Genomic DNA, 26,355 nt, shown 5'->3' with positions numbered 1-26,355 from the left:
CTGTCTTTGGTTGTGTACCTGTGAAGTCTCCAGTATGTTTTCTCATTAACCTTTGTCAGGTGAAGGTTTTTGAAGGTGCCCTGCATTTGTATCACAGGAACCAGACCTGGCAGTAGAGTTTAGCCTGAATACAGATAGAGCAGGGTCCACACTGAGACTGCCTTGCAAGTGTCTCTTAGCACCCCCAGACATAAAGTAGGCTGCAGCAGCAAACGGCATACAGCACTGAAATGAGAACACAGAGGTGTCACATACCCATATTGTGGCTGTATTACTTTAGAGGCTCTTCTGGACTGCACAAGCTCCGGGTACTCACATTATTTGCTTGCCATAGGTGCACATGGGTGCAATCTGTGTCATGCCAAGGCTTTTCCTGCTGGTGAGATGGAAAGAGAAGTTGTGTACCCAGGTGTCATGCAGTGACCCCACTGGCAACAGGGGCATAAGGTACCCCCGTTATGAGGGCCATACCAGTGCCAAGAGCCTTCAGCAGTGGCCAAGTGTAAGTTCACAGGAATAAGATTCTGTAAACATCTTCAGGTTTGTTGTATTCTGAAGAAAGAGATTTTGAAAAGGCAGAGGAGGTAACTACTCTTTGGCTACTGGTTTTAGCTTTTATTGAGCCAGATCTGCTTGTGCATGCAGTGTTGAAACCTTCCTTGTTTCCAAAATCTGACCACAGCATCACAGAGTAATAATTTACACTGGAAAGGACTGCTGGTGGTTGTCTGGTCCAAGGGCCTGCTAAGGGCCAACAAAAGCCAGCTGCTCCCAGATGGAGATTTCACAGCCTTTCTGGCTCATCTGCTCAAACACTTTGCTACTGTCATTGTAGTTTGTGTGGATTTTTTTTGTTCATCATCCAGCTGGAACTTTCTACGCTCAGCTTGTGTCTGTTGTCTCTTGCCCTGTTCCTATAGTCCTCCAAAGGATATCTACTCAGCCTCTTACACCCTCCCATACCCAGGTGGTTGTGAACAGCTCTCCCTGGAGCCTTGTCTTATTTTGACTGAAGAACCTCTGCTCCCTCAGCTCTCCACACGTGTCCTGTCCTGCAGCTCCCTGACCACAGCAGCCATCCATCCACAGGTCTTCCTCCAGTATTTCACTGTCTCTGCACACAGTGCTCTGAGGTTGTCCCATCAGCACTGAGCAAAGGCGAATGGCCATTTCTGTCAGCCTGCTGTTATGCTTTAAAAGGGGAGAAATTAAGGGGAAAATTTGGTTTTATTGCTGTAAAGCTTAACTTTTCTCAGCAAGATCCAGCATGTGACTGTTTTACCACCCCTACAGGGAAAGTGGGGCGGCAGTCAGACCAGAAGAAGCTGCCCTTGAGGCAAACAAACCAGCAGTGAAGTGTGTGCTGGGAATGTCCACCTCGGAGTTAGCTATGGCTCAGCCAGCCCTCTGGGATCCTGGGCTGCGTGACTGCCTAGTGCCAGAGGTGCAGTGAAGATGGAAAACCCTGTGATGAGACTGACAGGAACTTGAGCTCCAAATAGCAAAGTGCACCAGGCCATGGTCTGTCCTTCCCTGTGCTGCATCGCTGTTGTCCAGTGCACGCAAACAGCTTCTCCTTCATCGGTGAAGGACCAGGGCCATTCATAAACAGACCAGCTTTGAGCACAGCTTTCCAGCCACAAGTTTCCCTAAGCTAAAAGAAAACAGTGTATCTTACTAAATAAATGATTAGACATCAATGATTTTCTGCCTTCTAGAGCAGAGTTATTTGGAAACGTGAAAGGAAATAGCTGCTGCAGTATAAAACTGCTGCCCTTTGCACTTGCATCTTTCCCACAGAGCAATCCTTCATTCATTGTTTACTTAATGAGAAAAGAAAGAGGTTAATTTATAAAACCAAATAAAAAACAGACAGAAGACTTTATTTGTGGAACAAAAAACTGAATTAAATGAACAGTCAGTTCATTAATGCTACTAATTGTGCCATGCTCCACTGTGGAAAAGACACAGGTCTGCTAGGATTCTGCTCTTGCTGGTGGAGCCCACAGTCTGTCTCCATGGAGAGTTCAAGCCAGCACTCTGTGACAAGAGTTTCCTAAAAACTTTTCTTACTTGGTGAATTAATTTCATCTCCCAGTCTGTGACAGACTCAGCCTCTTGGGGGTTTCTTAAATTTAATAGATAAGTATAGGAATAAGTAGCAGAGCTGATCTTTTGGTGAATGCTGCTGTCTGAATCATTTGCAGATTCCAATGAACATCCGTGGAGAGCTGTGGCAAGGAAGAGAAAGAGGGACTGCTTAATTCATTTCCCCTGCTACAGAGAAGTCTGCAGTACCCATGCTGGAATTTAGCAGTTTCTAGGTTATTCTTGTTGGCTGTAGGATGTTGCAGAGGTTGGAATTAAACCCAGGTGGGGCAAAGTTTTGCTTTTCACTTGTGTATTTCCTGGTATTTCTAGTCAGTGCATGTCTGAAGTCTCCGCCATCCCTGCTGGGGGTGGACGCGAGGTGGCTGTGCCTGATGTAGATGGGAGCATGTTAGATCTGCGGGAATGAGGATTATTCCATGCTGAGGCTGGCTGGAGGCTGAAGCTGCCCTGTCTTTGCTCACTCAGCCTACAGAGGAGGGAAGGAACAGGGAGAACTGGGCCAGAGTGGGTCTGTGATGGAAACAGGGATCAGTTCATGAAGGCATCTATGAGTAGTTCATGAAGACTCCTCAGAATAACGTTTGATTCTCTTTGGGAAGCTGAGAATTACTGTGAAGTGTAAATGAGGAAAAATGTGTCTAGAAAAAAGAAAGCTGTTTTGCTGGAATACCCTCTGGTGATTTAGAAGATTTTGTACTGGAAAAGACACTTTCTCCTGGGCTGTAACTGAAACAAAAGGAAATACATAAAGAAGGTTGTCAGCTGAGCTATACCAGCTGCCCTGTGAATGCTGAGGCTTCATGGAGCTTGGAAGTCTCCACCACCACCCTGCTGAAAGGAGCTTGGGACAGTTAGCTCTGCACTAACTTCTCATCACCTTTGTGGGCCAGCTTGATCTTCAGATTGTGATAGCAAGAGTGAAATGCTATTTGTGAAAACAATTAGTGAAAATTTAAACCAATCCGGTACCACAGACCGTGTGCAGATTTTAAAGCAAAAGAAAGGCCTAGAACAGAAATTTTGCCCGTTCTTACATCAGGCAGATTCATGACTTTTAAATTTAATCTGCAATTTGTTTTATTTCTGACATTATAGAATTCTACTTCTTAACTTTAAATAAGACTTATTTCTATATATGTGTATTTCATGTGTATATAAATACATGTATACTGTATATTTATGAATATAAATTAATACATACTTATTGTAGGTGTATGTATATGAAAAAATATCTAGCTGTTGCTCCAACATATCTTACTAGCACACAGAATTATATGCAGTCTTTGGAAAGTGGATTTTTTGAAATGCCGCCATCTCTTTGTTGAGTATTCAAAGAACATTGTAATTATTGCTGTCAATATATTTTAAATGCTCAGTGGAAAAAGTTGCAAACATTTTTGTTAGAATATGTATTTGTTTGTAACCTGTTCAATGCATCAACTATTTGCATGCCAACTGGCTTCTTTTCAAAAATGTGCTATTGAGAAGATATATACGCTTCTTTATCATTGTGATACATTTTTATGCTGTTGTCACACATTAATAAAAATCCGACCCCTCCATAATGTGTTCTGGAAATATTTGGGAGACATAAGACTATCCCTTTTCTGGATATTATTGGCAAAATTGCTCTTGGCTTCGGTTTGAGAATGCAAGTGATTTTTTTCAGTTTAAAGTAAACGTTGTTGTGCTTGCCAATGGTTACATCAACATGGCAGTGTTCAGTTTGTCTGGAAAGTACTAAGCTGTGATGTCTTCATGTCTGAGACTGGCTCTGGAACAGGTCTGGGTCCTCTGGAACAGGTCTGGGTCCTGGGGACAGACAGCCGGGCAGATGGAGTTCATGGCTGGGGGTGGCTCACACAGGGGAGCTTCGGGTTGAGGAGGTGCCTCCAGGAGCCGTGTGCTTGCTGGCTTCTTCTTGTCTTCCTGTGGAGCAACCTGGGGTCAGGGTTCTTCATCTGATGATGCTGAAGGCTGCTTGTGCCTCGCTTGAGGTTTTGAGCATTTCAGAGTGTCATTTTCAATGTGTTTCAGCACAGGGCTGCAAGTTGGGAGGGGAGAGCAATTGTACAGTATAACCAATCTCTGTGTGAATGTTCCCCCAGAGGAAGCCCAGGGTTGTGGTGCTGGAGCTGAGCCTTCCTCCTGCCTGGTGGCAGCCGCAGCCGCTCTCGGCTGCCTTCCGGCCGTGCGCAGCCTCTTCCTGCCGGGGCGTGAGCCACCGCACGGGGCGGCTGGGCAAGTCCTTCTTCTGGTGAAGCCCAGATCAAAGTCAGGATCTGTGAGAAATCTCCTCTGCTTCCCCAGGCTCTGGGTGCAGGCAGTCAGTGAGTTTGTCTGCTCGGTTTTGTGGGTTTTTTCTGCTTCCTTTCTGAGAGCAAAGGTGGTACATTTCTTTTAGTGGAAGTGGGGCAATCCAGCACCGGAGGTTGTTTGGCTGGTAGATTTTCCATGCTCACTTAAAAAGTGAAGCTGGCACCTCTTGGAAAACATCTTTCCTATGCTGAAAATACTTATCTTGTGTCCTTCACAGTTCTTCAGAGACATGTCTGAACAGGGATGAAAACCCATCTCTGTGATGGGCTCCTTCTCTCCTAAACATTCCTTGGACTCTTGTGGTCTCAAGGGGAGGGCCATGGTGTTTTATGGATGCATTAAAAGAGGCTAATTTTTTGTTTGCAATTATGCTTAAATCTGGGGGGAAAACTATTGTAGGTTGAGATAGCTAAATGTGGCTGTCTGTAGTTAGCATGGCAAGGGCTGTGGGCTGGATATCTCAGGCCCCCGCTGGCCAGGCTGCGTCATCCTGCCACAGCAAGCAACCAGAGGGAGAAGAGAAACCTGAGATGCACAACATGTAAATACTCCAGAAATACTAGGAATTTGGCAAGAAGGCCAGCAGTGGCTTCCTCTCTCCCTGAAGATACCGCCATATGCCCAGAGATGAATCCAGTTATTTCAGCAGTGTTGGCAAAACTAGTTTTTGACTCCCCACTGCTCACAGACTGGCACGAGCACTGCCCTGTCTTCTTGGGGCCAGGGGGCTGCAGGGTGAGGAGGAGACATGGGAGACCAGGGAAAAGCAGTGCCATGGGAATGGCAGGACCTGTGGTGTGGCAGCCAGAGTATGAGGCAGCTGCCTTGGGCAGAGGGCCTCACTTGGGCAGTGCATCTTCATGTGTGCCATCCCCCTGACCTGGTTTTGGGGTGCAGCATGGAGGCTGGCATGGGGGGAGCACTGGAGGCAGGACACACACCTCCTGCTCATGTCCTGTGCTGTCTCCTTGGTGTTTTGGGATCTGGTGGGATTGTGCCACAGTATAGACTATCTGGAGGCAGATGACTTTTATGACATGTTACTGCAATAAAATTACAAATTTGTGGCAGTCAGGGATCAAGGCATGTGCCCATAATTTTTCCTTGCTGCTGTGTGTTGTCCTGTTGGTTGGCACATGAACTCAGCTGAGAGAAGGAGATGATGCCGGGTGTGCTGCCCCTTCCTGCTTAGTGCCCTGGGCCCTGGCATTCCACCCTGGAGCGTGGCACTGCCAGGGTGGGGGGCTGGCAGAGCACAGTGGGGGATTTGAGTGGGTTTGGCCAGTAGGAAACACTGTACCACTGCAGCACCTCCTCTGAGAGATCTCCTTTGTCAGCCTGGGGCAAACCTTGGGCTCCTGCTCAGCAGTACCACTTTTCTTGTCTTGTTATTGCTAAAATGGAAGGTTTTGGTTTGGGGATATTTTGTGGGTTGGTTCATTTGTTTGGATTTTTATGTTTTGGTGGTTTTTTGGTGGATTGTGGGATTTGTTTTGGGGTTTTTTTGTTTTCTTGGGGTTTTTGTGTTGGTTTTTAAAATTTTATTTTATTTATTAATGAGAGGGGGAGATACTTTGCTGTATAGGAATGCCAGGGTCAAGAATTCACATCCAACTCCTGTTCTACTCTTCTGTATATAGCCCTTCTTCCTCCATGCCATCTGTCTGTTGAAATTAATGCTTTAATACCCTCTGCAGGCTAGCATTGCTATTTATTTATTCCAATGTTTAAGTTTCTTTTCGACTTTTGGGATTAAGCTGGAGTGCCCAGGCATCATTATGGACTGTGAAAATCCCAAGATAGCATGTCACAGGCTCCTGAAAAGGGGGAAATATGAGAAATGCTGGTTTTGCCTGTGTTTTCCTTAGCTTGCTTTCCTAGCTGTGGCTCCTGAGGCAGGGGAGGGGACCAAGGCCCTAGCTCCTGTGGTGTGACCCAAAGCAAAGAATATTTGGTGTGCAATGCCCCAGTGTCCTGATGGATACCACCTTGCTGCTCCTCTGCTCCTTGGAGCACGTCCCTGCTGGCTGTACCCTGGAATTGGAGCACAGTCTCCTTGGAATAGCTCTGGAGCTGCTAGATTTCTGACTTGCATGGCTTTTTTTCCCTTCAGAGGTAGGCAGAGCCTGAGACCATCCCACAACAGTATGTCTTTAACAGAAGAAAGGTTAGAAGTATCATAGCCTAATTAGCAATCCTGCATTTCTCGTCTATCTGCCACTGGGAGCATCTCCCAGGATGGGCTCAGGGTTCTTTGGATCCCATCTGAACCTGCAGCACGTCCTGGGAACCCTGTTCCTTTCTGTTGCCCTTCTTTATTATATTCAATTTACTGTCTGTGCTTGGGGGGGAAGTTGTTTGGGTTCTATTTGACTCCAGTATAGCGTGTGACTCAGCATTGCTGTGTTTTGTTCTGCTGCTGGTTTCTGCTTTCCCCAAAACCTCCTGGTGCTTTCGTAACACCAAAGTGTCTTACCCTAAATTTGTGGCTTTGATCTCCCTACCACCAGCACCCTCCTTTAGGTGCTGAGGTCTTCCCTTGTCTGTGCCATCCTGTGGTGGAGACCATGTTTACCTGGAGTCAGCATGCACATTAGCCAGTAAGTGTCACATTAATTGCTCTGTGATGACTGCATGGTATCAAGCAGGGTCCACACAGGCAGATTCCCCTGCTTACCCCACTGGTCTGGCTGCCCTGGCCCTCTGTGGATGCCCACTCACCTTCTGGGGAGCTCCTCCCCGACATCAGGATCTGGAGATTGTGCTTTCTTTCCCATGTGTGTGGATAGGATATGTCCTTTTTATTTTGCATCCTGGAGCCTTTAATTACTCTCAACGAGTCCCTTTCACACTTCGAAAATCCTGTAGCAATTTCAGTTTGAATTACTTTCTCTGAGGCTTTGGTTTAGATGAGTGCACCTGCTCTGGGGTTCCAGGGGTAATTGGGCTGTAATAGTTATGATCCTTTAAATGCACTTAAGGTACCACGAGCTTTAAGAACTGATAACGATGCAATCTGGCATCTCAGCACTAGTTTTGTCTTGTCTCTGAGCATTTTGGTTTAAATGATACTGTTTTGCCCTTTGTGAAGATTACAAATATTCACAGGTTTTGGAACTTGGATGCATTTAATCAAATGCTGCCCTGTGTTCATGTACCCATCCCACAGATCTGGGTCCTGGGCTGCTCCTTATTTCCCACTCCTCCAAACCCCTGCTGAGCTCAGTGGGAGTTTTGCCAGAACAAGGCCCTAAAAAAGAAGTATGACTCATTTGAGCAGTTGTGCTCATTTGTGCACTGGTCCAGGCTCACGTTAAAAGGATATTAAACAAAAAATACTAAAGAACCTACTTGTCTTGTCCTTGCCTAGAGCAAACATTTATCCTGGGATTGGTCCAGCAGGTTAAAGATGGCTTTTCCTCTGGTTCGTGTGTTACTTAGGATTTTGTGGTGTGGACACTGTCAGAGCTTTCACAGTTCTCTGCTGCCTTAATTCCCCTCTGAGGAGGCAGAACAGGGAAGGGGATGAAGAAAAGGGAAAGACATCTCTCTCAGGCGTGTACAGTAACAAGAGGTGTGCAGCCTGTAGCCTGCTGCTGAACTCAGAATATAAAATTTTCAAAATTACCAGTTGTGAGTGTGATAATGAACTGAAAGTAAATATGGTTCAGTTTGCTGTGAATCATTCTTGGGTGGTTTCATTGGACTTGGATGAGCTGGCATTGTTGCAGTGCAAGAATAGAGTCGTTTCAGAATTAGACAGGCATATCTGCTTGGCAGTGCAGAGCTGCAGCATCCCAGTGATACTGGGGAAAATTTCCCCTCAGAGAGCCTTCCTAGGCTGGCTTGAGGAAGTTCTGTGGGTGGGGAAGGAACCAGCTGCTCCCACAAGGCCCTAGGACCTGGGAATTCACCTGCTGGTACCAAGTGCTGTCTCCTCTCTTTGAATTGCCCTCAGATGAACACTTTGAGTTAAGGTAGGCACTGTGAGATGGAAGATTTTCCTTCACCAAAAAAAGCCCTCTAAGCTCTCCTGGCAGGGAATAGGGGCCATGAAATTACGATAATGGTAACTGCCATAATGAGATGTTACTGTAAACAAAAATAAGTATTTTTGTGCTCTTTCTTCCAGCAGGAATTTAAATTCCCAAAGCAGAACCACCTGTTCAGAATGCCTCAGACAATGTTCTACATGCAGGCTAGGAAAATACTTTCTTTAGAAAAGTGACTGCAGTTTAGCTCCATGAGAGGTACAGGTGTGGGGTGATGCCCTAATTTTGACTGGTGTCACTGGTCTAACCTGTGATGTACAGAGGACTTGAAAATGGGAACTGCCCTGTCCTGTAGTGGGGAGACACAGAAATTGTGTGTGGCCTTCTTTAAAGCCATGATCGTGATTATGGGATGAGGGAAAGAGATTTATATAAGCCATTCTCATTAATGCCAGTGGGAATTACTCAGAGCTATACAAGTGCATCACAGTAAGAAATGTGCCTTGGCAGTTCACTATTAATATTTGAAGATAGTGCAAGCAAAGTCTCCTTCTCTGAGTCAAGTGGGCAAAAATTAGAGATTTGGCAAGGGCCGGGGAGGGGGAAGGAAGGGGAAATTCTGTTATTTTAGTCTTTGGAGAGGTCATAAAAAGGTTAACCATTCATACATACAGGTCCTCAAATACAAGGAGTTGCACATGTATGTGGCATGTTAACTGTTCCTGTGATTATAACTGCAGGGATTGAACTACTGTCTGCTGGTTAGTGATGGGCAAGAGCCCATCTCCCTTTTTAGCAGCTGCTGGCCCTCTTTGCTGACCCTCTCAGTGCTGGTGCTCACCATGGGGCAAGAAAGGCTGCTGCTGTTCTGCTTGCATTACATGCTGTGCTTAAACAAGATGGGGAGACCGTAGGCAGCAGAGGCAATGCATAAGCAAAATCAGAATTTGTAATTTTAGTCTAGTGAAATATGTCAAAGAGCTGGATTCGTTTGCAGCCATTGAAGCAGGTAGAAAGGACTGTGTATTTATGTGAAGTACAGTGAAAGGCAAACATTGACTTCTACCTGGTGTTTCTGAGTTAGTCATTATTCTCTGGTTTGTATCAGTAACAAGCTTTCAAGTTGGTTTCTTCATATTTTGCCTTTTTTTGGGGGGGTGGGGGGCTTGAGTAGGCATGTAGTTTCAGTCTTAAAATGTGAGTTCTAATAGGAAGTGGTGTTGTGTTTATGGGTCCTGTCCTGCAGTTTACCCAGCACAGCTATTCAGCCTTCTTCTCCAATTCACCCTCCTTCCACGGATGGCAGAGCTGGGGCTGCAGCTGGTAGCAGTGTGGTACTGTGGTGCTTGTCCTCTCCCTGTAAGAACTGTGGCTAATTGCTGCCATGCTGTTTAAACTAATTTTCTTTATTATTCTTAGCATTATTTACATGATTTTTTATGGAAACCCATCCCACCTAAACAAGATAAAGTAAAATGTACTATTCCTGACAGATGTTGACAGCTTTGGAACAATGCAGGACATGCTGATTGCATCCATGCAGTGCCACTGGCTTGGGAGAAGATTCACCAAAGCAGACGAGTCCTGCCTCTCACCCTGTGGATGGTAAATGCCAGAGGTAACCTTGATAGCAGCACGTTTCAGGTGGCAGTGCAGCCCAAAGCCCAGGGTTCGCTACTGTCCTTGCCCATGGCTGCACAAGCTGAAATTCATCAGTGTTCACATTCCCAGCAAATGAACCGGTGAGGTAGAAGTTGGTGCTATGGATGCTTGGTGCAAACCACCTTCAGGATGTATGGTAAAAATTCCAGGGTCTGGGAGATCATCAGCTGCTGCACAGAACACTGAGGATGGTTGTGTGTAACCTCAAGTTGAAAGCAGAGGATTTAACTAGAGGACAGGCAGAGAGAAAGCACATTTTGAGAAAGCACATTTCTCTTTTTCAGCTGAGCAGTGGCCAAATCCTGACCCAGTGTGTATACCTCTTATCACCCCTATATGGCAGGAACTCTGATAGGGTTTAGCAGCATAAGGGTATATGCTGTTTTGATACTTCAACAGAGATAACAGAATGCCTGAATAAATCCTGTTTGATGCTTAAATAAGGATTTCATCCTGCTTTGTCTGTACACAGATATCAAACAGAGTTTATGATTCACTGTCCAAGAATTTGATCCTTTCTTTCATTTTTTTTTTTTGCATTCCAACTTGGGGTATTTTAACTAGGTAGTAATTATGGAAAGGACATAAAGAACATAGTCACATAATAGTCATATGGAATAAACTTAGCAGATAATTAGGTGTTGGAAACTGTGGACCTAGGAAGGTCCAGTTAATTCCTTAATACTGATATTTAAGTGGACATTAAAAAGTAGAAATTCTTGAATGTTCACTGCTTTCCTGTTATTAGAAAGCGTCAGACATGTGAGGGTTTATGTGTCCCCTGCCTTGCTTTGTGGCAACAGTTACAGGGTAAAACTGCTTGAACACCCTGCCACTGTTACCATATCTGCTGGGTAGGGACCCTGGGCCCAGCCAGGAGCACCACGCTTGTAAGGCCAGAGCAGCTTTTAGACTGCAGCTAAAACTTCTGCTGCTTTGACTATTCCTCCTCCTAGTCTGAGACACTGATTCTGAGCCTGGCTGCAGGAGGTTGGCTGAAGCGTGGTTCCCTCCTGAGTGCAGGCGTGGGCCAATGGTGGGAGCTGGGGACAGCTGTGAGCACCAGGGAGAGAACCCAGGTGAGGGCAGCTCGGTGGTTGTGGGAAAGGCAAAAAGATATTTTTATTCCAGCAGCTAAAACCCCTTTGTATTTTGGTTTCTTTTAGCAGCTATTTATCCAAAACATTTGGGAGAAAAGCTGTCTCTTTATTAAATATTTAACACCCTTGCCTTCAGCTGTGGGCTGAGAAAGCTCCCAATCCACATGTGAGTCACCAAAAACTCCTCCGACAGAAGCAGAGGAATTCCAGACTGGAGATTGCTAGAGGAAAAAAAAAGTTTGCTGATTTGGAAAAAGTCCAAAATGGTTCACATCTCTCGTATATCATAAAAGGAGCACTGCAGTCAGTCTGCTGGGTATGTGGACGAGGAGTCACAGAGTCCCAGATCTGAAGTGGAGAAGCTCTCTTAATGCTAGGGAGCATCACACCCTATATAATACAGATGAGAAGTACACCCTGTAACTGGTCTTTCAGTGAATGCTGTCTACATTTGGATCCTGACATGTCAGAGGTGACAAGGTGTAGATCACTGCTTCCTGTTGTAGTTTGTTGCATTGGTGAATTAGTGCCAGTTTTAATCCGTTCAGCTTTCACCTCCAGGCATCTCTCACCAAAGCCAGGAGATTGGTGATTTGGAGGTGCCCTGCTCTCTCAGGATGACAGTCTGGGATTCGTGTTCAGAGAGCAGGAGTGCAGGCTCCTGCAAAAAGAGCGTGTGGTAACAAATGGTGCGATAAGAATGAGTTGTGATAACAAAAAGGGTCATGGCTATCCTAGCACTGCTGGTGGGAAGCACTGTGCTTACATGTGCTGTGCAGGCATGGAGCGTGTGATCGACTCTTTTTGTTTCTATTAAAGTGAAAGGAATGGAATGAATAAATGAGATGAAACTTTTTTGGCATGTTATTCCCTTTGGCCAAAATATTTTATCAACATCCCAAAGAACTTTTCAGCTGTAGAGGTAAATGTCAATCTCTGTCCCATAGCCAATTACAGAGTCATCTCCAGCAGTGGTAATGCACCTCTTTCCACTGCAGACCACTTAAAAATTTTTACTGGTGATGAGTGCCTCGTATAGCAAACTTATACCTCCTGCCGAGAGGTTTACTCCTCCCATTACTATTTGTAGATACTTAAATGGAGTTCACAGTATATAACAATATTTTTACTAGTTGAAAACCATTGGTCTGTGACACAGGTAGTTTCTGTGCACTCTGAGATCACTCCTACAGGGAAGACATGGCCATTAAACATTTTTTAGGCCATGTGCTCTGAGCACTTTAATGGAACTTCTTGTAGCTAATGTGCCTGATTCTGATTTCAAAGGAATGTTTCTGTATTGCCTTCTTTGAGCTTATTCCTGATTTAAGATTATGAAAGAAAGATCCTTTTTCTTCTCCCTCTTGAGCTTAGAAGTGCAAACCTTATAGCCTTACCACCTAGTGCCTATTGGAAGGTGAGGGGTGACACCAGTAGCACGTGTTAATAACATGTCCTCAGCTGGGCAGCACTCACTGGCCAACATATTCTGGTACAAGTCACTTGGCTCCCTTGACCAGGACCTCTGCCTTGTGCAGGTGGGACCTGCACAGCCACCTTTTGGGTAGAAAGGGTTAACAAATGTGACTCTTTCTGGCCTGTGTTGTGTCGAGGTTGTCAAAAGTCAGGTTGAACGTTAAAGACTGAAAGCGGTCAGATTTGATGGGCATTCTGCAAATAACTGGAGACCAGATGACCAGGAGGTGGTTTGTACCAGCACTATGGAAAATGTTAAGACCCTTTTTAAAATTTATTGAGCAGATGTGCTGCCATGTGTACCTGGATGAACATGTGTGCAAGGACTCCCTGCCAGGAGGAGCTGGGGTGGCCGTCCACCTGTGCCTGAGCTGGCCGACACAGTTGGCAGCCCCATTCCCTACCCATCGCTGGGGCTGCCCAACACTGCAATCACCAGCTGTTTGATGAAAAGTGGGTTCGTGTATCAGATTGTTGAGCCTGAGGGATAGGGGATTAGGTTTGCAGTGTAATCTTTCTGTAACATGCCTCCTGATGCAGAGTGTGCTTTATGAAAGAGCTCTTTACTCTCTGACACTGGGGAGGCCTGCTCAGGGACGACTATCTTCTACCTTCATGTGGAGATAGTAAGGCTGCTACTGACCTGATGTTTGTGAAGGTCACAGCTGCACCAGGCAAAATTAGTTCTGTGCAGGACAGTTAAGTAGATTGGATTTTCTCAGTTGTAGCTGATTTGCTTTCATCTGGGTTCCTCTTGCAAAGCCATTTAAAGTCCATTCCCCTCTGCCCCCCACTGCCTATTTATGGGAAAAGACTGAAGGGGGATATTCCTGCCTGGGATCCAATTCTGCTTCAAGCCCTATTCTTATATCTTTCCAGGAAGGTGTCTACAGAGGCTGGGGCAGGCTGTGTAATCACTCTGGAGCCTTGGGTTGTATTTCATCCCATCATGAATGTTGTAGGGCCAGTCGGGCTGGTCCTCCCCTGTGCCGGCTGACAGCAGCTTTGCACTGTCTGCTTTGGATCCAAAACCCTTCTGGGACCCTTCTGCAGATTCCTGGTGATGTCCCTGCAATTTTAACTGAGCCCCCTTCCAGTCCAGCTTTGTTTCTGGAGCCTGATGAAGCCAGTTAATCTGAGTCAAAACACATCAAAGCCCATGTCTTCTAATCAAAGAAAAAAAACTTCTGATTTGAGTACCAGATTTGGCTGGTTATGTTCTGGCCACTAGGAAACCTGTCAGCTCCCTGGCTGTGCTGGCAAAACATGACATATGGTTGTGCGTGGGAAGCCTGTTCCTTGGGAGCATGGGGAGCTACAAGAGGGAGAGTGATTTTCACCGGGCTGCATTTTACTTCAATGACTTTGCCAACGGGATATAATTATGGTGGATCTTTGCCCGCTGCCTCAGGTTGCAAAGCAACCACCAATGGAAAAGACCTCTTGTTTCTAGGCATCCTCCTGTTTTCAATCCCTTTTATTTTAAGGTGCAGTGAGACCTGAAGTCTGCAGAAATTGTTGCTCGGTGCATTTGGGAAGAGATAGCTGGAATTTGTGGCAGACAACTGACCAAGTGAAGGCTTTGTGACACTGATGATAGACTGTGTGATCCCAGGGTAATCTGCATGGTGGGAATGCGGAAAATTCATAGCTAGATTTGTTTGAGGGCCTGGGGGCAATGTGGTGTGTGAAGGGGCTGTTTCCTTCTTTGCAAAGTCACTTCAGCCTATAAAAACTCTTTGCAGCCTGGGACTATATGGAAAAAGGGAGTTTGGAGATAACTGAAACAAAGGAGAGCTATTCTATGGTATGTCCCCACCTCCCCAAAACTGTAGCTGATCAGAGTTTAAAGGAGATGAGCTTCAATTGCTCCCAGAGCTTCATGTCTCTCCTCTCTGGATACCAGAACAGTGCTGGCAGCACTTCTGGGTCCTGAGGAGTAAAGTCCAGCCTGCCTGAGGGAACCGAGAGGGCCACAGAGGGCAGGTTTGTCCCCCAGTCCATGTGGGCCAAACAGGTCCCCTTGACCTGGTTGCTCTGATCAGCTGTATTAACACAGCTGGGACTGTGGCATTCTGCAGACTGGCCTGGAACTGATGCTGGAAGTGTAGAAACTGTTGGAAAAGAGAAGCCCTAAACCAAGATTTTTGCATTTCATTTTCTTTTCTAAAAGCTTTGCTAACTACCTTTGTTCTGTACTGCACTGAAAACATGAAATAATTCCCATTTGTCTTTGGCATTTTCTCTTGTTTAAAAATTGTTTTTTATTGGTATCTCCTCTGGTGCTGTGACGGTATGTCCTGTGCTGGATTACAGGTATAAATACTGCTTTGGGTTTGGGCTTTTTAGTCAACATGCATTTGGGAAAGGTGTTAGCAGCTGTCAAGGGGACAATGCGCAGCCTCTGAATGTGCAGTAGTTGGAAACATCAGCATCCTTTGTTGCAGAATAAGTCTGAGGCATGAGGATTTTAGGTTTTCTATTCAGACAGTATTACATTAGGAATATGAAGTATTTGACAGTTCTCTTATATTTACTCTTCTAATGTCAAAATGTGTCACATCTGGTATTAATTGGTGGAAAATTATGGCTCTAATTTACCAATTTGGTTGTCTGGGAAAACTGAAGAGAGTGTAACATAATAAATGAATGCCTATTAATCTTTAAAATTTCTCTGTTTACTGTCTGCTAAAACAGCCTGTTATGTGGTGCTGTAAACAGTTTCCTGGAAATACTGTTATTCGTGGAGAGGAATTACTAACTGGGAGGGCCATGGCCAAAGAGTTTCACTGAGGGAGGATGTGGCCTGCAGAAGTCCTGGGCCGGTGGTGGCATAGACACCCTCGTGAGGAAGGGTCTCCTCAGGGAGGAGGGAGGCTGCCATTTGTTAATAACCCTGTGGGGTGCAGCACAGTGTCCCCATTCTCTGGTGCATGCCAGCCTGTTCCACGCTGTCCTGCCTGTGGGGCAGGGGGAGCAGCACATGGACTTGGCCTTTGCTCTTCTCTTTCCCTTACCTGTGGCTGTCACCTCCCTGTGGGTTTCTTAGTCCAGGGCACAGGCTACTGCTTCATTGATGCCCAACACAAATAAAGATATTTGTCCACAGTAATTGTTTTAATCATTCTTAATCGACGTTAATTTTCAACCAGAGCTCTCCAAAAGCCTGGAGATTTTTAAACTTGCCAACACAGGAGCTTAGGCAAAAGAAGTGGGGTTGTTTTTCCTGGGGTTGCAAATGAAACAGTTTGTCTCTGTGGCAGCGTGTGGATCAAACCCAGAGCACAGATACACTTTGGCAAGGCACTGTCACTGTCCTGACAACCCCAGCCCTAACGAGACAGGCCTCCCCTGCCTCTGCAGCCCACAGGCAGGCAGAGCAGAGGAAGCTGGTGGCAGCACACTGTTCCTTGGGTACTGTGTGTGGATGGTGACAGGCTCAATAGCTTTTCTATCAAAAGACACCCATGTGTTTGTGCAAATACATTTTTGGAGGCTCAAATACCAGGTGCCTATTTTAGTAGCAGAAAGCCCTGAAACATGCCAACTCTGGAATAAGCTGATTCTGAAAGCTGACATATTCTCTATGATTATTCCAGTATACGCCATCTGTCACTAGCATATCCAAATATTTATGTATTTTGATTATTATAACTGTTACGAGAGTACTGAAGCTCATAAATAATTTCATTTTCAGCAATCATTTTATTACTCTTCTGCAGTTCGATAATGACATTTTGCATGTGCCTGTTCAGACTGTGACACAAGGAAGAGTCACAGCATGGCTGTGCCAGTGACAGCCTTCTGACAAAGAGCCTGTGGCCGAGGGATGCCTGAGTCCGTGTCCTGCCTGGGTCTGTGCCAGTTCCCACTCCCTTCATCTCCTTGGGCTTCAGACTGCGCCGCGCTTTCATTCAGCTCCATCCTGCCTTGTCAAGTGACTGCGCTTAGATTGGCAAATGATATAATATGACTAATTATGTTTAATGCAGATAATGTCTTATAATCAAAATAAAGAGTGGATTGCAAACAGATCCTTAAAGGGCACCAGGCGTAGAACTAACGCTGTATTTATTACCAATAACGTCGCTGAAGTGCTAACAGCTGCTCGGCTCCAGCAAGTGCGGCCCCTTAGTGGAGTTTTCCAGAAGAAGGGCTAAGTGTATCAGAAGCACATTACTGCTGATAATAGTAATTAGTTCAGTAGAGCTCAAAATGTTTTGTAAAATATTATTATCTTGATTTTGCTACTCTGCAAACCGTGGCAGAGAAACAGCCTCTTTGGCTCAGAGGAGTCACTGCTGTCTGTGGGGATGGCCCTGGCTCTGGTGCAGGGCTGCTGCCCTCTCCTTGGACCGTATTACTGTCTCCAGCTGAGTATGGAAATCTGAGGGATGTGCCTTCTCTATCTCTGCCTTCATTTTCACCAGCGTTAGCAAAGAGACTTCAGTAGATGGAGGAGTGCACTGATGTGGAAGTAGATTTGGGTGTTAGATTTTTGAAAAGCCATTGTTAAGCTGAAAAAGGAAACCACAGGCTATAAAGGTTGACAAAGCTCCTCTGTAAGGGACTCTTATTTTGCTGTGTACATTTGTTTTCTCTTGCTTACTAAAGGGATAAAGTGCAATCTAGGTTTCAGAGAGAGATGGCTGATTAATCTGTCTGCCAGGTACGTATGGAAATAAATTAGCAAATGGTGCATCTGGGATTAGACTACAGCAGAGATGATAAATTATTGCCATCTTCCATGGCTGTATTACTGAAGCTTCACTGGGTTCCCAGTACTCAGTTATTTGCTATTCACACGGTATTACCCTGGCTGTGGGATGGAAAGCCTCTGTATTTGATGCAATTTTCTGTGATATGCTGGTTTGAGAACTCATCTGGCCAGACCCATAAGGATATGCTGTATACTTTTGATTAAGTCAAAGCAAAGAGATTTGATTTGGTTCTTCTGCTCTGCATGAAATTCTGCTGGTTTCTGAGCATAGGAATGGTCAGGAAGGAGAAAGGCAAGGATCTGCAAGAGGTTTTTCCACTATCAGCAGTCACCCTCCACCCTTTATCCCAAATAGCAGAGGTACTTATCTTTGCTAACACAAAGTTGTGAGGCCCTGGAAGAGAGCATTCTCCAGCCTAAACCTCTCCTACACTCCTGGCTTGACCCAGATGTAGTTCCAGATTGCACAACTCCATCTTATCTCTGAGATCAGGAGTGAAACACCGCCAGGGCAGGTGGTATTTGCATTGAATGCTGATACAGACTTCTCAGCTGTGTCTCTGTTTCTGCTGCATTTTTCATGTGTGTTTAAACTGATCCGCACCTGATGGGCTGGCAGCTGAGACATACCAGCAATGCCTACAACAGGACATGCAAGTGGAGTGGATGTGAGAGCAGACACGGGGTGTACTGCCTTTCTGGAGGAGGAGAGGCTCATGCAGAAGTTCTCACCGAGTCTGTGCCACATAACAGCTGTGGTGCAGAGGTGCCACACCAGGGAGCTGCAGGGGTGGTGGCAGTGTTGCTGGAAAACTGCAGCTGGGCTTCTAACAGGAGTTTGCAGCCTGGTGGGGAGGCCTGGTGTCTCCAGGTCGACCTGCATGGGCCTTCCAGGTCTCTCAAAACCTGTGCTGGTGCAGGGGGCTGTGCTGGGGACTGCTCCTGCAGGCTGGCTCTGGGGCACAGGGGGAGATGAGCAGGACAGGATTCTGCAGAGCTGCTGGGTGCTGGTTGTTCCTCAGCTCCCACCTGTGGCACTGGTGAGTAGACACGAGCAGGGCGCAGCCAGCCGTGTGCTGCACCGCTCTGCTGCACCTTCAGGCTGGGCAGGGTGGAGTGCTGGGCTTAAGGGGCAGTTCCTGGGTGGCTGTGGCCGCTGGTTTTCTTCTCCAGGCACTCCTTGTGGTCTATGAGTCAAGCACAATTAGGATGTGTGTGTTTGTAATTGAGTAAGGCTAACGAGAACAGTGCCTTGCGTTACAAGATGCATGGGTGGGTGCCGAGCTGTAAATCTGAGCTAGCGAGGACTCTGAGAGCTCTGTTCAATTAATCCAAACACAGAAGTGTTTACTAGAAATAGATTTATTTTCCAGTTACTTTATTTGCAGATTTTGGTTAACAACAGTTTACTCCTAATACGATCATGTCAAGCAGCAAGTGGGACTTACTGTTGTTCCTGGCCTTTTCCACAAAGTGTTTTGAGCAGAATGTGGAGTGAGTCAAAGGAAGCACTGGCTGATGGATGAACAGATTGCAGCACAGCCATCTATTCTATTGCGCATTTCCAGGGAAACCCCAGCAAATTAGATGTGCAGTTTTTAACTACACAGAGAAAACGAAAGAAATTTCATTATGAATGAAAAATTAGGTGGAAATGTCTACTGTCTTATAAAAAATTCAGGAATAACTCCCTCTGAAATATTCTGGTTTATGCACACGTTTAATTTGTGCTCTGGGAGCAAAATAAAGTTGCTAAGATAAAACAGTCTAATAATGATTTATGTAAATTTATTTGAATGAAGCAATGATATAGTTGCCTATAGTAAATAGTTTGGAATGTGAAACGGTCTTTACGAACTGCTTCTCTCTATATGACTACAATAGATGATAGGGGAAGCTACATGAAGAAAACATAATTTTACATTCAAAAGGACTCTGATGCTGTGTCTAGTGGGCAGGACAGCCAGTTGAACAGATTGCTGAGTGTCTGATAAAATAATCTCTAGCTTGATTCTTCCTAGGCTATTTATAGCATGTGTTTAATTTAAAAATTAGGTATGTGCTGCAGATGACCCTAACAATCATACCAGGGCCATGTATGATAATACAAATTGTTTGCCTCACATTGCACATATGCCAAGATCTCAAGTTGCTTTGCACGCAAAAAATCAGGCTCTGTAACCTCAAAATATGGCTGAAAATAGGAAAACAATTGTAGTCCCCAGCTGCTACGGGCATATGGGGCCAAATTTATCCCATCTGTTGAAGGTTATGGAGTTCCGCCAGGGATGACTTTGATCCCGTATGTCTGGCAAAGTGGAACCAATATGTCAATATAAGACATCTTGCTACTTCTGATGTTCTCCCAATAAAACATCATCATTCAAAGTGGTGTGAATTTCCCAAGTGCCCAAGTCACAAACACAATCATAGGCGATGTTTCAGAAGTGCTCTGATTCTTGCTGTGTTGATGTTAAAGCAGTGAACAGCAAATTGGCTTTTTCCTCAATGAGGGCTTGAGCCTAGGAGCTGCTGCTGTGAGTGTATATCAGCCTAAGGCACAGAAACCAAGGGCCATTTGAAACATTTTTAGCAAAACACTGCAGAACAGAAAGCTGTTTCTGCATTCAAGTATTGCAAAGCACGTTTCACTTGAAAAGCTTTTTTCAAATCAGGAATGATAATGCCATGTAGAAATAGTAGGGTTATTTACTGTATTTGCTTTGGCATACCAGGGCATCTCTAGATACCTGGCCATGGGCAGAGCCACAAAGTCTGCATCTGGCTTCAGCCATCTACAGGTTTGGGAGACATTTGAATCCCTTGCTTTGAACAGGGCTAATTTCCTAGTCTCCAGCAGCTACTCTCTTGGGGACTAGAAGGATTCAGCTGAAATGATGCTTGTCATCTAACTAGGGTTCTGGTGACAGTTTTTGCAGTTTAGTTCCTCCTGGTTTATTCTGGACAAGTTCTAAGTGTCACGTGTAGGAAAGCTGTGTCTGCTGCTCAGCACTTCACTGGTAGCAACAGAATGGTCTTTCCAGTACCAGGCCCTTGTATTAAAGGCAGTAATGAACAGAAAGTGACTCTCTTTGGTCTCATGCTTGCAGGAAGGCTGTTCTTTTGGGCCCATGCATATCTGAGCAAGACTGGGAAAATCATATAAGTGCTGGCGTAACATACCTGCAAATTAGAATCTCTGACTGAGCTGGTGTTTATTTTCAGCAATGCTACATTGGACTCTGTGAAAGGCAGATCTTGATAAACACTGTTCCTCAGCACAGCTGACAAAATTTTACATAAAATTAACCTGGGAGATGATTGTACAGTTTAAAATGTGACTGCAGACATTTATAATCAAATTACTTTGCCCCTGTTCAGTATATAGTACCTTATAAAAAGGACTTTGAATGGCTGTGGACAGAGCCACTTCAGTCTCTGTTCAAAAAGCACATAGGCACTGTTATCCTCAAGTGAAGAGGTATGGAAGTACAGTGGACTTGCCCCACAAGCAGCAAATGAAAGATCATCTATTTTGCTCTATTTATTCCTTTGTGATCACTCTCTTCTCCCTGGGGCTTTCTCATCTGCACACTCTGCATTACTTATGGACTGCTAAGCCAAATCTCCAAAGACATCTGAGAAAACCTGACAGGTTCAGTTTCGAATCTTGATCAGTGCTGCATTTCCCTCCCAACCAGAACTAGCCCCTGGAAATTGGGGTGAAGGCATATGTGCCTTTTGTTTGGCTCTTTGGGAAGTCATTCCTTTGCTGCAGCAGATGAAAATCAGGGAGATCACCAGATCATGTGCTGAGATGGCACATCTTCCTCCAGAAATATGTGGTTAATTTTAATAGCTCAACTGTTTAATGTGCCAGGTTATAGCTAACACTGTCTATTACTTGTAATGAGCTAAACTGGGACATCTCTGTCACTTGAGGGTGCTCCAGCTGAAAGGAGGGTTTCATAAGAAGCTCTTGATCTGTCAGTGGCGACCACAGCTCTCACATCTTCAGCTGAGATAAAAGCACTGTTTGCTTAACAGGATTGAATTTTCCTCAAAGAAATAATTGAAACAATAGGAGAATCACCCAAACCTGCGCCGAGCATTAGCAGATGAGCTGGTTTAAAATCGATCCATTTGGAAAGGAAATAATGTGCAGATTGGTCAAGGTAATGATGGTATCGGATGATAAAATGGACGCAGGGGTGGAGAAAGCATGTGAGGGATATAGTGTCACCTAAAAGCTTTGCAGAAGTGCTTTTATTACCCTGAATCAGCTTGGTTTGGCAGTGACACTTAGCTGTTTGCAAAGAATTATACCTGCTTCTGAGATAAATACATCTGACAGTGAACTCTTAACCCCTGTTTTTCAGGCCCCTTCTGGGCAGTGGCTGTGGAGAACGAGATGCCTTCAATTTTTCCAAATACAGAGTTTGAGAAAATGGGGTGCAAAACTGTGGTACATAATTTACTAGTGAGCAGAACACTTCGGGAAAATTAGAGTCATTATTGAATGTAATGAAACCTGACAAATTAGAGTTTCATAGGCCCTCCCTGAGATTAGCATGATCCATTAAACATGCTCTCTGACTGCTAAATGGCGTTGTCCCATTTCCCCATAAGAACTTGAGAAATTCTGAGGTAACTCTGGCTAACAGCTGATTGAAAGCACCCAATCAAGAGCTCCTTAAAGTAAGAGGAGAAATTATCCTGATTAACATTATTTCCAAGAAGGTAGTCTCTAAGTAGGCTGTAAATTGTGTTAGAAGCATTTGGGTATTGCAGGGAAGCTGAATTTGACACTGAAGTGGCCACAAAGTGATGTACAAAGTAGAGTGATCAAGGGAAGAACATTTTGTTGATTGTGGTGGGAAAATTGAATTACTCTCAGTTGCATAGCTATTCAGAATATGTACATTAAAGTGAGTGATACACAGTTTAAAAGAAGAGCAAGCAAATACAAAGAGCAGAAAAAGCCCCTTTCACAAATCCTTCTTGCCTCATTATTTATATCTGAAGATTGTTTTCACAGGGCTGGTCATGAATGCTTTATCCATTATGCTAAGACATCCCAGTGATGCAAACTAAATCAATACAATAGTATTCCTTAAAATAATTGCTTTTCCCTTGACTGATTCTACATTAAAAGCAACCTTTAAATGACAGCCATTAGCACGTGAGATCTGGTCACTGGTACTGACTGAGCTGCCTGATATAAATGGTGAAGGCTTTGTGAGATAGAGTTGGTACTGAATTTCACAACAAAGCCTTCAAACTGGGAGTCAGAGAGAGAGTGCACAAGTTGCCAGTTTGGGATAGAGGGTCTTTATCTTGTGGAAAAGGTAGCACATGGATAATCTCTAGTGCCCTGGTGCTTCAGGCACCACAAGCTTAAGCAGAGGAGATGCTGTGGCTGTATTGAGCACAGTAACATTGCAGCCCAAATTAGCCTCTTTGTTGGTAAAATGTCTCAAAAGCCAAATCCCACATCTAAAAATGTTGTATAGCATATGTGTGCTGGAGTGATGGATCTGCAGTTTAGTTTTGCTTGTTCCATGTCTTGGTCAAACCCATCACCCCCATCTCATGTCCCAGTTTGGGAGGTCCTGCACACTGCCAGGCACAGTCCATAGTGTCTTTCAGAAGCTTCCAGTGCAATGATGCATGACACTGAAATGCAATAAAAATTAAAACCTGGAATAATGGCAGGCATTAATAGATATTTCTGATGTTTCTGTGCCAAATATTTAAGTGAAATGCTAAATGGCAAGTTAAAGGAGCCACAGGAGTTTAATGCTAAGAGCAATCTAGTATGATAATGTCATCTCATTTCATAACATCCTCAAAGCTGACCAAAACTGATCTGGAAGATTGATTTGTGATATTTTTCCAGGATCACTTATTAAAAATGGCTCAGCTGGTGGTGCTTTGGGTGGTGTTTCAGCCAGAACAGTGGGTACTGGTACAGTGTTAAAATGCCATCATGGTAAAGAAGAATTGAAAGAAGAAGCTTTGAAAGGTTGGAAAGGAAAACAATCACTTGAAATACAAACAAGATCCCTGTAATCTTACGTCTGCCTAGGAGTCTATCAGCATGGCTGGTGTGGTGCAGAGCAAAACATGATGAATGTCAACATAGTCCCAGAGAAGTTAAGTTTATTGCCCCCTAATCTAACTGCTTGTAAACATTTATAGTGCCCATCCCTGTAATATCTGAGCTGTGTTTGACATTGTTGTTCAGGACTGGCAGCTCATGCCTGCTGTCAAGAGGAGATCTTAAAGGAAGATCTCAGTTGGTTATGATGTAGCTTATACATAAAAATATTTACGGCAACTGCTTACATGTATCCTCTTCTAAAAGATAAAGCACTTGAGTGCAGGCTGAATGCCTGCTACCTTCTCATCTCCCTGATGTTCATTATAAACCAAGAAGACAAGTTTTTTAAAAGCTACTCAGATGTTTTGTGCCGTAACTTTCTCTAGTAGATATATTCCTATTGATTGCAATGAAACACACAGAGTAGAAGAGAACAGATCAATTGAAAAGTAAAGTTAAGACAGCAAGCACACTTCTTTTCCACTTACAGTAATGGAGGCAGTTAGGGCTGGATCTATCCCAGGTGTAATGCTGCCGAAGTCAATGGAGTAGTACCAGCGATGAATTTGGCTCCCAGTGTTTTGTTTTGACCTTTTCAGAAGGTTGCTCTGCAGGAGTGAAACTATTAAATACAGCCAGCGATACCTTAAGTTGAAATATAGAAAAGGCAAAGCTAGGGTGCATAGCACCTTTTTCATTAAGGAAGAGGCCTGACTTTTATAGAGTAAGGGCAAAAGAATTGATTCCAGATAAGTGCTAAAGTTAGTCTCAGGTTTCCCTGGTGAATAGCAACCCTAAATTGGCCTGAGACTTGAATATCTCTGCATTTGTGCATGGCTGTCTGGAAGGGCCTGCATTGCCTTTCTGTACACTTGTGCATCCGAATGGGTTTGAGTTGATATCAGAGCCTGCAGAGACTCCATTCATCTACTCACCAATGATTCCATGTAAACCAGCTGAACATACTTCTTCACTCAAGTTCAAGGTCCTGAAATTGCCTGGCAGTGCTCAGTGTGACAATCCTTATTAGCTGGTAGGCTTGGATTTCAGTAGGCACCACAGGTTCTTCACACAGTCGTCTCAGGAGGGCAGGGACTAGCGCCGTGACTTTGGACTACTCACTGCTTCAAACCATTGTTTGACATCTTTGGGTGCACTAACCCAGGCTAAGAGAGAGCAGCATGTTCTGTGGCAGCTGACAGGCAGCAGTGCCACTGAGAATGGGCCCTCCTACTGCATTGCCCTCCACTGAAATTTCCAGTGGTCTCTGAGAGCAACAGCAGTGAGCACTGTCCACAGGGACAGAGGCTTTGCTGACAAAGATGGAGATGGAAAAGCTCTGGTTCCTCCTCAGATGGTTAAATTAGCAAGGATGGCAGAAGTCCACAGAGGGGTATCAGAGGTGTGCTGCAGGAGGTCCCTTTGCTGCAGTGGGATCAGGGCAGCTGAGCAAACACTGGTGCTGCTGCTGTGGAAGGGAGACCTGTGGGAGGAGGCACCCAGAGATTTGTCACACTGTCACACTGCCTTGGCCCGGAGGTAGTGCTCAACAGGCGCTCCTGGGGTGGCTGGCTGTGTGCCCCTGCCCCTCTTCTCATAGCTCCTTGTCTTTCTCTTTCCTCATGTCCAGATCTCCTCTGCCCTTTCCTATTATGGCCTCTCCCCTCCTCCTGTCCTTCCCAACAAAGCTCCTCCCCAGCTGAGCTGTAGGCACCGATGGCACTGAAGTGTCAGTCTGCTGATGTCCGCAGCCCAGCTAATGTGGGCTGGGGGCTTCTTGGGGGCAGGGTCTGATCCCACATTGCCTGCCTCAAACGGACCAAGGCCTCCCCTGCCCCTTAGCTATTTGTACAGTAAATGCACTGATTTGCAACAAGTTCTCATTTTGCTGGTGGAACAGGGAAGAGGGGTACGTAGGTCTAAAGATTGCTTGAGCCACTTGGACCTACCCATCCTGCACGTGCATGTGAGGTGAGAGGATTTCAACACAGACAATTCTGAATAAGACCATTCATGTTGATGGGAAGTTTTTAGACAAGTACAGTCTCAGTATCCTCATTTGCCCTATTTCTTGCACTTTGCAGTTCCTCTGCTAGGTGAGGTTTGAGTGCCTGTCCCAGCACAGGTTCCAAGCAGGAGACCATGAAGTAGTCTCCTGCAGCAAGGGCTTTCCTACTTTTGTAGAGTCTACAGCACTATGTTTACTAGTTTCTTCTAAAGTGTTATCATAAATAATTAAAGCTAAACTGTTGTTGTTAAATAAATGAGGAATGCACATGTTCAGATGCATTATCTATGTTTTAATTGCACTCATTTGTTGATGCTGTCCTTAGGTAAGGAGGCAGGAGCCTTCTGCCTGAATGAAGGGCTTGAGAGCTGCAGAATCTGGGCTGAAGGACTTGACCCTCATTTGTTTGCCCAGGAATTTTTACAATTAGTGTAGTGGTGAACATCATCCAGTGCATGAGATGATGATCCTGGAGACAGATACCATCCTCCTGCTACGGGCTTTAAAAGTGTGGAGAAACTACACGTCCTGGGGTGAAATCTTTACAGAGGTGGTTTCTTACATCCAGGCTGCTGTTCAGGATGTGCAGGACAGCCAGGTGAATCCCAGTGTCTGTCAAGTTTGTGACCACATATGTTCATGCTGAGGACTTTGCAGTGGGCACTGCCCGTGCCTGTCCCCCACAGCCTGCCTGGGGCTGGCCTGCCCCCAGGGCTCCCCAAGGTGTTCCCTGTGCTGCTTGCTGCACTGGGGGCTCTGATTATTTTATTTCCTCCTGTGATCTCCTCACGTGCTGTTATTCCTGCTGTGCCTGTGCTGCTGTGACCCAGCAGGCTGCACACACTGAGCCCCGCAGGGTTCAC

The 26,355-nt window shown here is 45.2% G+C and overlaps 1 protein-coding gene across 7 annotated transcripts in view; it reads left to right on the top strand.

The window, feature by feature from the left end:
* FOXN3 (forkhead box N3) overlaps positions 1-26,355 on the top strand; it is a 210,093-nt gene that overhangs the window by 28,033 nt on the left and 155,705 nt on the right. Inside the window, exon 2 of one of the 7 annotated variants that reach the window (XM_063399187.1) lies at positions 9,917-10,028. The exons of 5 other annotated variants lie outside the window; for them this stretch is intronic. The gene's annotated coding sequence lies outside the window, so the exon portion shown is untranslated. Of the gene's footprint in view, positions 1-9,916; positions 10,042-26,355 lie in introns of all 7 variants that reach the window. One more of the 7 variants, XM_063399186.1, reaches the window with a different exon arrangement.

Source organism: Prinia subflava, chromosome 5 (genome assembly GCF_021018805.1).
Source record: "Prinia subflava isolate CZ2003 ecotype Zambia chromosome 5, Cam_Psub_1.2, whole genome shotgun sequence".
Taxonomy (NCBI): domain Eukaryota; kingdom Metazoa; phylum Chordata; class Aves; order Passeriformes; family Cisticolidae; genus Prinia; species Prinia subflava.
The sequence above is the reverse complement of the archived record's forward strand: the minus strand, read 5'-3'. Positions and strand labels throughout refer to the sequence as shown.